At 40.2% G+C, this 12,110-nt stretch overlaps 1 pseudogene; it reads left to right on the plus strand.

Annotated features, from left to right (window-relative positions):
- Positions 1–1,300, plus strand: part of LOC102852758 — a 3,114-nt pseudogene extending 1,814 nt beyond the window's left edge.
- The last annotated feature ends 10,810 nt before the right edge of the window (positions 1,301–12,110 follow it).

Consider the following 12,110-nt stretch of genomic DNA (forward strand, 5'->3'; position numbering starts at 1 on the left):
GTTCAAGGACATGCTGCTAGAGAGAGGGGTGTCTGCCTTTTCAACTTGGGAGAAAGAGTTGCACAAGATAGTCTTCGATCCTCAGTACTTACTTCTCAATCCTAAAGAGAGAAAACAGGTGTTTGATCAGAATGTAAAGACCAGGGCAGAGGAAGAACGGAGAGAAAAGAAAAACAAAATAATGCAAGCCAAGGAAGATTTCAAAAAAATGATGGAGGAAGCAAAGTTTAATCCAAGAGCTACTTTCAGTGAATTTGCAGCCAAGCATGCTAAAGATTCAAGATTCAAAGCAATTGAAAAGATGAAAGATCGAGAGGCCTTGTTTAATGAATTTGTGGCTGCTGCAAGGAAGAAAGAGAAGATTCCAAGACCAGAGGTGAGAAGATTAAATCTGACTTCTTTGAACTGTTATCGAATCATCACTTGGACAGTCAGTCTCGATGGAGCAAGGTAAAAGACAAAGTAGAAAGTGATCCACGATACAAAGCAGTGGATAGGTCATCAATGAGAGAAGACCTGTTCAAGCAGTACATTGAAAAAATAGCTAAGAACTTAGACTCTGAGAAAGAAAAAGAGCTTGAAAGGCAAGCCCGTATTGAAGCAAGCCTTCGAGAACGAGAACGGGAAGTCCAAAAAGCTCGTTCAGAACAAACAAAAGAAATTGATAGAGAGCGAGAACAACACAAAAGAGAAGAAGCTATTCAGAATTTCAAGGCTCTTCTGTCTGATATGGTACGTTCTTCAGATGTGTCATGGTCTGATATGTGAAGGACTGACTCTTCGGAAAGATCACCGTTGGGAATCTGGATCCTTACTGGAAAGAGAAGAGAAAGAAGCTTTTTAAGGAACACATTGAAGCACTCAAAAAAAGAAGAGGGGGCACTTTAGGCAACTTCTGGATGAAACTTCTGCAATTACGTTAACATCCACGTGGAAGGAAGTTAAAAAAGTCATTAAGGAAGATCCTCAGTGCATCAAGTTCTCCTCCAGTGACAGGAAAAAGCAAAGGGAATTTGAAGACTACATCAGAGACAAATACATCACCGCCAGAGCTGACTTTAGGACGTTTTTGAAAGAGGCCAAATTTATAACATATAGATCTAAAAAGCTAATACAAGAATCTGATCAACACTTGAAAGATGTAGAGAAAATTTTGCAGAACGACAAACGGTATCTAGTGCTGGATTGTGTTCCAGAGGAGAGGTGGAAACTGATAGTGGCCTATGTGGATGACCTGGATCGTCAGGGTCCGCCTCCACCTCCCACAGCCTCAGAACCCACAAGACGATCAACAAAATAGTTTTGAGTACTGTTCCATAGGATATCTATTAATTCAAAATGCTTGCATGAACCAATTTTCAGATTTTTACATAATATGTACTATTACATAATAATCTATTGCAAAACCACCTGACAAGCAGAAGGAGAAGCATTTGTGAACAGTGTCTGAACAGACAAGACTTCGGAAATATTTATGCTTTTCTTTATGTGGCATGACTGGCATACATACTCAAATATAGGCTGTTTCCAGTAAACCTAAACTCTTGAAGCTAAAATGCATCCTTTTATGAGGTGTGGAAGTCAGTGAATTTTGGTGATGTTCTTCCTAGCAGTGTTACACATGCCAGATGTAAAAAACATTTGTGGTTTGAACTTGAAATTCCACAGACTCCCAAGAAAACCTTAACTAGGGTTTGCTATGTTTTCACTTTGTTTTTTTAAAGCGGGTAAAAGGGAAAACACTGAAAATGGAAACCATACAGAGGCTAAGGTAATTATAAGGAACATGCTTTTACCTTTGTATCTAAACAATTTAGTTTTGTTTGTTAGCGTATGTGCTTTGATTCTCCCTCTCAATAATAGGCCAAATGTAGCCCAAGAGAAGATTTGTTTAGTAATTTCTTCTCAGGTATTGAACCACAGTCATTAAATAATAACAGGTTGGCCAGAATAGGACTGCTGGTTAAACACATTTTCTTCATTATTAAGTGATCTTTATCAATATTCTGAATTAGATAATAAATTACATTTCTGGTTCCTTGTAAACTAGACTCCTGTTTGAATGTTGAATTTTTGTTCCTAAAGTTTAAATTTAAAATGTTTGAATGTTCAATTTATGTATTTGAACTACAATAAACCAACTCTTTTTATATATATAAAAAAAAACACAAAACAAAAAACAACAAAAAGCACTCCAGCTGTACTCTCTCCAGGACGTATCTGTTTATTCTCAGTGCTCTTTTTCAGCACCCCAGCTCAAAGACGTCAATTCTTTTTCTGTCATCCTTATTCATTGTTCAGCTCTCAGATGCATACTGAGGATTCTGAAAGATTATGGCCTGAATCAGACACCTTTGTCCTCAAACTGACATCATTAATCCTCAATAATTTGGAAAGGTCCCTAACTGAAGATTTCTCCAGTGCAAGTGGGTCTTCTTATTTCTTACTGCTAATACCGTCAGTGTTAATTGTGGATCCAAGCAAGATGATGCTGTTGACTGTTTCAATCTCCTCTCCATTTATCATGACGTTGCCTGTCCAGTGATAAGAATCTTTGTTTTCTTGACATTGAGATCCAATCCATACTGAAGGCTTCATTCTTTGGATTTTCTGCAACAAGTGCTTCAAATTCTCCTTACTTTCAGCAAGCTAGGTTGTGTTATTTGCATAGTGCAGGTTATTCTAGTTAAATTAAAATTAAATCTCATTGACAACCTAGTTTCGCATTCTGACAATATTTCAGATGGCCAGTGGTAAGTGATGCCATATGAAAAGCATTAAAGAAGAGTTCCATCATCCTAAGTTCTTTTGGGAAACACTGGTCGCATCTGCTTTGGGACATTGTAGTAGTTACTTGTTGGGGGGAATCTTTAACAAACAGATTTATTCTCTTGCAGCAGAGGCTACAAGTCCAGATTCAGGATGCCAGCTTTAGAAGGCCCACTCTGTAGGTGGTGGTCCATGTAGGTGGAAAATCCATGTTACCTACAGCATCTCTTGTCCTCTTGAAACCACTGTGTTTTCAAAGAGCTTCATCATTAAAGGATCAAGTTCAAAAAAAGATGTATTCCATTCTTGGTGGTGCTAAGGCTCCCCACTGTTGGCTCACTTTCCTCCCCTTTTAGCTCTTGTGAGAAGAAAGCTACTACTGGCCACAGCCTAGAGGAACTCTGTTTACATCTGACTGGGGCTGTAATTAGCTCTGGTGGCCTAGTGGCAAGAAACTGCAATCCCAAAGGCACACAGAGGCCAACAGCTACTCTGGGGAAGAATGAGCAATCTCCTCCCCGTGCAGTTAACTGCCTCTGAAAACCTGCTGGAGGGTCAGCAGTGGATCTGGGTCAGTTCTGCCTCAACCCTGACTCAGCCGTACTCAGCAGTAGCATAGGGCTGTAATGGGATTAGAAAGTATTTCATTCCACCCATAATTCTCCTTCAAAAATCTTACATTACTCCAAGTCCATATTCATTACATCCTGGAACAAAATTATTTTTTATATGAGAATCTAGAATGCATGTTACCGGATTCCATAGTGTAGCATTGACAAAAGCACAGAATAGACGTTTCATTACAAATGAGAGAAGTTACAAAAAGAGATAAAGAACACTGGGACCTAGCAAGTCAAATACCAAGCAGAATTACATTAGCCCAGAAGGCTTGCAAATAATTTTCTGATCTCTGAGACCAATCGGAAACAATTCAACCCTCTAGATCCTGAATGTTGCGGCATTTTCTCTTCAGTCAACACAAGTATCCTGGCTCTGGGTCTCAGGTGTACTTTCTAGGCCTACTAGGAGAGTAACAGCTTTGTTGGTTTTAGGCACCATTATTCTTCTGGTCTGACTGAGCAGTAACCCTTCATACCAGCAGGTCCCATTCTTCTACCTGCTTGCATGACATTCCAGAACCAGGCTGGCAAAAGATCTAACTCTCTGACCAAAGAAACTGTTACTCCACCTTTGGAAGTCCTAGAAGCTGTGATCCCTCACTTTAACACCCCAAAAGTTGTGGCCTTACCCTTTGAGACTGAGGCATTTCAGCTTCTTGTATTTCATGGTTCCTCAGAAGTCAGTTTTGGCCTCTGTCTTGGTCCAACAACTCTTTTTGCTCATTCAATAAATATCCAGAGACAACCCAGCTGCCAGTAAGTCTCCCAAAGGCACTCAGGTTTCTAGTTCTGCAGGAAGGCAAGAAGCCTAGCTCAAATTATCAAGTGTTTAAATGCACCTTCATTGCTGTTGAGTTGGAAGTGATGCATCACTGGCCCTCTTTGCGTGTTTTCAGAGACTGTAAATTGCACTGAAGGAGATTGCCCATTTTTCTCCTTTGGAACAAGCAGGTGGTGGATTTGAACTGCATTACCTTTGGGTTGGCACCATAACTCCTTACCCAATAGCCACTGTGGGTTAAACACCTTAAGACCTCTCCAGATTCTACTTGTCCAGTTCCAAAATCATTTCTACACTTTAGATATTCTTTAGTTTTTAGGGTGCCAGATTCATCTGGTCTTTTGATCATTGGTGTTCAAAGCCTCAAACCTGTTCTTAAGATGATTTTTTAATTTTTTTTAAGATGATTTTTAAATTTGGGAGAGGAAGACTCAAAATGACTAGAACTGTACATTGATAGACTTCAGAACTATATTTTGTTGCTAGAACTGGTAGAAGTTCAACCTGGGTTTGAAGAGGCTGAGGCACTGGGTGTATCATTGCTGACTGATGTCAGAAGGGTCCTGACTGAAAGCAGAGAATAGCTGAAGAAGGCTTATTTATGCATTATTGACTATGCAAAGGCATTTAACTCTGTAGATGATAACAAAATGTGGCTACATTAAAAAAGAGTGGGAATCCAAGAATGCTTAATTGTGCTCATGTGAAACCTAAACCAAGAAGTTTTCTGGACAGAGTGAGGGAAGACTGCATGGTTTAAAATCAGGAAACTTGTGCATCAGGGTTGTATCCTTTCTCCATAACTCTTAAGTCTGTATGCTGACCAAATTGAGAAGCAAGGCTGTATGACGAAAAATGTCACATAAGGATTGGAGAAAGACTCATCAGTAACCTGCATTATGCATATGACACAACCTTGCTAAGTGAGGAGGACTTGAAATACTGCAGAGGATCAAAGACTATATAAAGCCTTCAATATGGATTGCTTAATCTTAACATCAAGAAAACAAAACTCCTTGCCACTTGACAAATAAGAAAAGTTGTGATAAATGGAGAAAAGGTTGGAATTGTCAATGAATTCATCCTACTTGGATCTACAGTCAGCACCTTTAGTAGCAGCAGTCAGGAGGTCAGCAGATGTACTATAGTAGGAACGTCTACATCCACTGTCAGGGACTTCATCCAGATTACTGAGGAGTAAATTAGTTTGCTGGTTTGAAGACTAAAGTGCACCTGATTCAGACCATGGTCTTTTCAGTTCCACTTGCTACACATCTGAGAGCTAGACAGTAAGTAAAGATCACAGGAGAATTATTGATGCCTTTGAGTTGTGGTGTTGGAGAAGAGTATTTAATATACTGCATCGACTACCAAAAAACAGACAGGTCTGTCTTAGGGAAAGTGCAGTCAGAGTGCTCCTTGGAAGCAATGATGCAAACACTCCATCTCACTGTTTTGGTCGTGTTGCTGGGAGAGGCTATTCTTTTAAAGATGAGTTAAATTTTTGCTTTATGAAAGCTCTTTCTTACAGATTTGACAAACTGCTTATGAATGTCAACATGTTGGTAGGGAAAAGCCTCAGTGAAGTGTGAAATAAATTTTCATTCTCTGACGGAAGACTTGGAAAAAATAAAATTCTCACTATTGGATCTTTCCATTGTTATCTCTACCTTTCAACTTAACTATTTTTAATTTTTAAACTACCATTTTCTATACAGGAAGTTCTAGTAACCTAGTGGTAAGAAGCTATGCTTCAGACCCACAGGCACAAGGTTTAAGTCCACCTGCTCTGCATAAGATATTTAAAGAGTATACAGTTAATAAGAATTAAACAATACATTTAAGAAATAAATATGACTATCATTTGTAAAGCATTCAACTAAGAAGTAACTACTACTAAAAATTAAAAGTAGAGCATACCAGAAGAATGTGTATTTGTGCTTTATTGACTATGCAAATGCATTTGACTGTGTGGATGATAACAAGTTAAGGCTAACATTGAGAAGAATGGGAATCCCAGAGCACTTAATTGTGCTCCATGTGGAACTTAGACTATGAGGCTGTTGTGCAAACAGAGCAAGAGAACACTACATGGTTTACAATTAAGAAGGGAGTGTGTCAGGGTTGTTTTCTCTCTATATACCTATTCAGTCTGTACGCTGAGCAAATTATTTGAGAAACTGGACTCTTATGAAAAAGAATGTGGCATCAGGATCAGAGGAAGACTTTATTAATAACCTGCGTTATGGAAATGACACAACTTTGCTTGCTGGAAGTGAGGAGAATTTGAAGCACTTGCTGCAGAAGATCAAGGAATGTAGCCTTCAATATGGATTGCATCTCAGTGTCAAGAAAATTAAAGATTCTTACTACTGGACCAATAGACAATATCATGATGGTTGGAGAAAAGATTGAAACTGTTAACAACTTTATCTTATTTGAGTCCACAGTTAACACCCTTGGTACCAGCAGTCAGGAAATAAGGAGACTTATTGCATTGGGAAGGTACATTTAAGGACCTCTCCAGATTATTAAGGACTAATGATGTCGTTTTGAGCACTAAGTTACATCTGATGCGGGCCATGGTATGGATCACTGTGCATCTGAGAGCTGGACAATGAAAAAGAATGACAGAAGAATTTGAGCTGTGTGTGGTGTTAGAGAACAGTGCTGAAAATCCCATGGGCGGCCAAAAGAATAAACAAGTATGTCTTGGAGAGGGTGCAATCAGAGTGCTGTTCGGAGGCAAAGATGATGAAGCTTTACCTTACATACTTCAAGCATGTTGCTAGGAGGGGCTATTCCTTGGAGAGAGAGCAACATGATGCTCTGAAAGGTCAGTGAAGGAGAACACACTTAACAAGGTGGATTGACACAGTGACTGCCACAATGGACTCTAATATGTCAGGAGGTGTGAGGATGGCACAGGATAGGACAGGGTTCAGGTCTGTTTGGGTCACTATGGGTTGTACTTGATGGCACCTAGTAACTAAAAACTAAGTAGGGCAGATTCACCCTGAGACACTTAGGAAGACAATCTTAATTAATGATCTGCTTCTGAAAGGTCATACCCAGAAAAACCTTTGGAGGAGTTCTGCTTTGCACTAGGGCTTCCATGATTCTTTCTGATTGAGTCATGGTCAGTGAAGTGAAACCAGAATGGATTAGAATTTGTAAGATATAGGTTAACTAGAACAGTTAACTGGAATGGGGAAAAGTATAGTTGACACCTTGTCAGGAACTTAATTTCCGCAGAGAACAAAGATAATCTGATGCACAGCAAACAAATCTCCCCACTGGCCCTGTTACATAAGGCTTACTTAGAGATGGATTATCAATTGTGCCTCTCTGAATATTTGTGGGTTTGGATGTGTATCACTCTCCATAACCCTGAAAATAATCCAGTCCCCTGCATTGGACTCCTCAAAGGGCTCACTATGACTTTTCTGAATCTCCCATTCAAAGACTGACTCCAGGTTATTTAAGAAATGTGAATCTGTCCCAATTTCACTCATTACTATGTTGAACTCACTCAAAAACCAAGCTCTGCACATACGAAATTGTCAGGAGTCTCTTTCATAGTCACTAATAACCACCAGGGAGCTTTAGTGGCAAGAAGCTGTGTTGTAATCCCAATGTACATGGTTCAAATCCAGCCGCTGCTCTGAGGGAGAAGGATGGACACTGTCCTCCAGAGGGTTGGCTGTAGGTTGCTTCTGACTCCACAGTACACAACAGCAGTAATTACCACTATCATCAGTTAATATTTTGGAATTACCTCCTTTCCTATCAGTCACTCTTCTGAATTTGATGCTTATGATCCTTATAGTTTTGAAGATTATAATGCTTAAAGTAGACTTCTTAAAATAGTTAAACTATCTAAATAATACTGTATAAAATAAAAAGCTGTATGGAAACTTCAATCAGAGTATTCAGTAATGGTAGCTGAAGGGTACCATTCAGTTCTTCCAGTCTCATGACAACAGATTGTAAAGACAATCATTCACTGTGCATTCTATGTCCTCCTGTTTTTCTTCTTTCTTTGTCATTAAAGGTGATTAAAGACCTATTGTTGTGCCTTGGGGAGCTACCTGTAAGCTTCTTAAAACCTTAAGAACCAGGCACCACGCAGTGTAAGAGGACATAGAACAGAAGCGCTGAGCGCATATCGGTCTAATTAACTGAGATGACCCATGAAACCTAAATTTCCAAGCTAAGGAACTAAATACCATGAAGTATTTTGGTTATCCATAAGCAGTCATCTTTTTTTGTTTCACTGTTGTAATGGGAACATAGGAAATTTCTGTTGTTGGAACCGTTTTGAATAGTTTACAGTTCTGTTTTGTGACTTTAGTTATGCCTTTAGTGTAATAGCACTCTGCTCAGTTCCCTGGTTTCCTTCTAATTTCCATTTGCCCATCTTTCCTGTTCCTTCTTGCTTTCTAAACTTGTTTTTCTGTGCATGCTACCTTTTTGGTCTCCTGTGGTTGATTGTTCTGAGGATCATGTTCCTGATGATTGTTACTGTTCATGTTACAGGCCCGTCTGCTGTTTAGCTGAAAGGTGATCTCCAGGAGTGGGTTCAGTTCCAGGCTTAAAGGGTGTCAAAGGACCATAATCTCAGGGGGTACCAGTGAGTCTCTCTTGTCCGTCCCCCCCTTCCCCTCCATGCTATTCCCAGACCTTCTGTTTTGATCCTGATCAAAATGGTCAGTAATGGTATCTGGACACCATCTATTTCTGGTCTTAGGCTAGTGGAGGCAGTAGTTTCTTCTCTTCTTTGTTCTGGAGAGGAAAAGACCAATAGTTACACTTTCTGAACACTTGCCTTTCCCCCTCCCCTCAAAGCCAGTAAAAGTAATTTTATTTGGCAACTGGGGGGGGGGGGGGGGGGGAGAAAACCAGAATTGAGAATTGGGATTTAAAGCAGTGTGGTTACTCTTGTGACATAAATGGCTACATCGTTATTTAATCAAGATCAGCTGAAAGATTAGATAAGTAATTGTAGTTTAGGTGGCTATTCACAAGCTTAAAGACCCCAAATGTTCCACATCAACAAAGTAGGATGTAGAATATTGTGGGGGGGTGGGGGGCGTGGGGTTTGAACTTTGTTACAGCAGTTGATCCAGACATCTTCCAAGACTTAATACTGGTACCTCAAGCTTACTAGCTCAGAGTGTTTAATTATGGCTGAGATATTTGCATAATTTTTATTTACCTGAATATATTTATAGCAAATGTAAAAATGTCCTCTGCCAAAACTAGTTGTTTTTATTATTAGGTGCTGTCAAGTTGCCTGTAACTCATAGCAACCCTATGCCTAGTAGCTCTAAACCCAGCCCTATCCTGAGCCAGTCTCACTATCACACACCTACCTTGTTTCAGTTACTGTGTCAATCCATTTCATCCTGGGTCTTCCCCTCTTGTGCTGTTCCTCCACTCTTCGTAGCATGATGTCCTTCTCTATGGCCAAATTATGTGGGACAGAGCTTCAAACCCCTCTCCTCCAAGGAGAAACTTGGTTTCACCTTCTCTAGGACAAACATATTTGTTCTCTTTGCAGTCCATAGAATGTTCAACACTTCTCCAGCACCACAGCTCAGAGGCATTGATCCTCCTGTCATCTTTAGTCATTGTCCAGCTCTCTGATGTGTAACAGGCACACCTTAGTCTCTAAACTGACATCATTACTCTTTAACACTCTGGAAAGGGTCCTGACAGCAAATTTTTCCAATGCAGTTTCACCGCGCTCCCCCCAGTTTCTTGCCTGTTAGTGTTAAGAGTGTTGATTGTGGAACCAAGCAAGCTGAAATTGTTAACAATCTCAATTTCCTCTCCATCCATCATGATACTGTCAGTTGGCCCAGTGATAAGAATCTTTATGTTCTTGATCTTGAACTTCAGTCCTTGGACTTCTATAGCAAGTACTTCAGGCCCTCCTCAACTTTGGCAAGCAGGGTTGTGTTGTCTGCATAAGCCAAGTTGTTGATGAGTCTTTTCCAGTTCTGATGCCACATTCCTCCACATGAAGCCCGAACAGGTTCCCAAATAATCTGTTCCACATATTGAAAAGGTATAGAGACTAGATGCATCCCTGACACACCGTGTTCCTTATTTTGAACCATGCAGTGCTTCCTTGCTCTGTTCTAAAGATTGCTTCCTGGTCCAGGTATAGGTTTCATATGAGCACAGTAAGGTGTTCAGGAATTTCCATTCTTCTTAGCCAAAGTTAGTTTGTTGTGATCTGCACAGTTAAATGCCTTTGCATAGTCAATGAAATGACATTCTTCTGGTATTCACTACCCTCTGCTGAGATCCATCCATCCATCAGACATTGGCTGTGATTTCCCTAGTGCCATGGCCTCTTCTAAACCCAGCTTGTATTTGTGGTAGTTCTAAGCAGGATTTTGCTTGCATGTGATATTAGTGATACTGTTTGATCATTACCACACTCAGTTGGATCACCCTTTTTTTTAGTATGGGAATAAATATGGGCCTCTTCCAGTCAGTTGGCATGCAGCTGTCCTCCAGATTGCTGTCAAGTTGGAACTGACTTATATAGCTGACCCTCCAGTAGATTTTCAGAGACTAAATCACACAGTAGGAGTTTGCCCATTTTTCTCCTTTGGAGCAGTTGGTTGACTCAAACCCCATGCCTTTACCCACTAGGCCAGCAGAGCTCCCTATTAACTTTATAAGCCTGTTTATAGTTTAGATGGAAGTTGAGCTGTGGAGGATGAGTGGCTCAAAGGGTTAAATGATGACTTAGGGCTATCTTTTTTGTATTTTTACAAAATCAGCTGCAAGTTTGGCTGTGGTCTCATTACATTCCAGTTACTGTAGTAGTTAGATGGTTGTTCATAAGCTAACTGTTCTGTATCATCAAAGTATAGTGTAGAATATTTAAAACGCTAAAGAGCAAGACTGTCAGTTTAAAACTAAGGTGGTTTTCCACTTGCTTACTGTGCGTCTGAGAGTTGAGCAGAATAAAGAAGACACAAATCTGTTCCTTTTGATTGTGGTTTTGGTAATGAGTATTGAATGTACCATAAACTGCAGAAAGAACAAGCAAATCTGTAGTCCAAGTGCAACCAGAGTGATCCTTAGAGAGGCAGAGATGGTGAAACTTTGTTGTGATGGCACATGATCTAGTAAGGTTCAGATCTGCTATTCGTAGGATCACTATGAGTTGAAGACTCTGTGACACCTAACAAGAACAAAGGCTTGGAAGTTATCTATCAGACCAGTAAACCTCATCAATCATCATTTTTTTAAAATAAGTTTTAAATTTTGTTCTAAAATTTCTTCGACTCTATCCATGACCTCCTACTGTGACACCTTTTACTTTTTCAGTGCAGTAAGCTAAGCACCATTTAATTCTTATCTCAGGGTCATAGGGTCCGTTTGGAGACCTTATTGACTCAAAAGCACATAACACCTAAGTTGGGATTAACTCACTGGCAACAGGAGTGGTTTGAGTTCAATTTAGTGGCAGCTCTGGTAGCACAGACGGTCCTACTAACCCCGTCCACATGGAGTTGTTAAGTTGAAATTGACTCCTAGCAATATGTGGACCGTGGGCGTGTTCTAAGGTACCATGTTGTGGTCTAAGCCACTTTGTTCACCCAGATTATTGTAGATAGTACCTGCCCGTGCTCTGCTTTTATACTATTAAAAGTCTGTCCTCCACTCTGCAGCAAGAATTAACCTGTTGTTGTTGTTGTTGTTTAATGCCATCGAGTCGTAGGCGACTCATAGCTACCCTATGAATGAACAGTCGTAGGCGACTCATAGCTACCCTATGAATGAACAGCCTGAGCACTGTTCGTACATAGAGTTTCCAGAGGCAAGCCATTTTGGAAGTGGATGCCGCTCCTGCTTCCAGGCTTGATTTAGTCGGGAAGCTCCAGCCAACACTGTCCACCATGGGTGCCCATTAC

Source organism: Elephantulus edwardii, unplaced genomic scaffold, assembly GCF_000299155.1.
Source record: "Elephantulus edwardii isolate Elephantulus edwardi_28Jun2011 unplaced genomic scaffold, EleEdw1.0 scaffold00049, whole genome shotgun sequence".
Classification (NCBI taxonomy): Eukaryota; Metazoa; Chordata; class Mammalia; order Macroscelidea; family Macroscelididae; genus Elephantulus; species Elephantulus edwardii.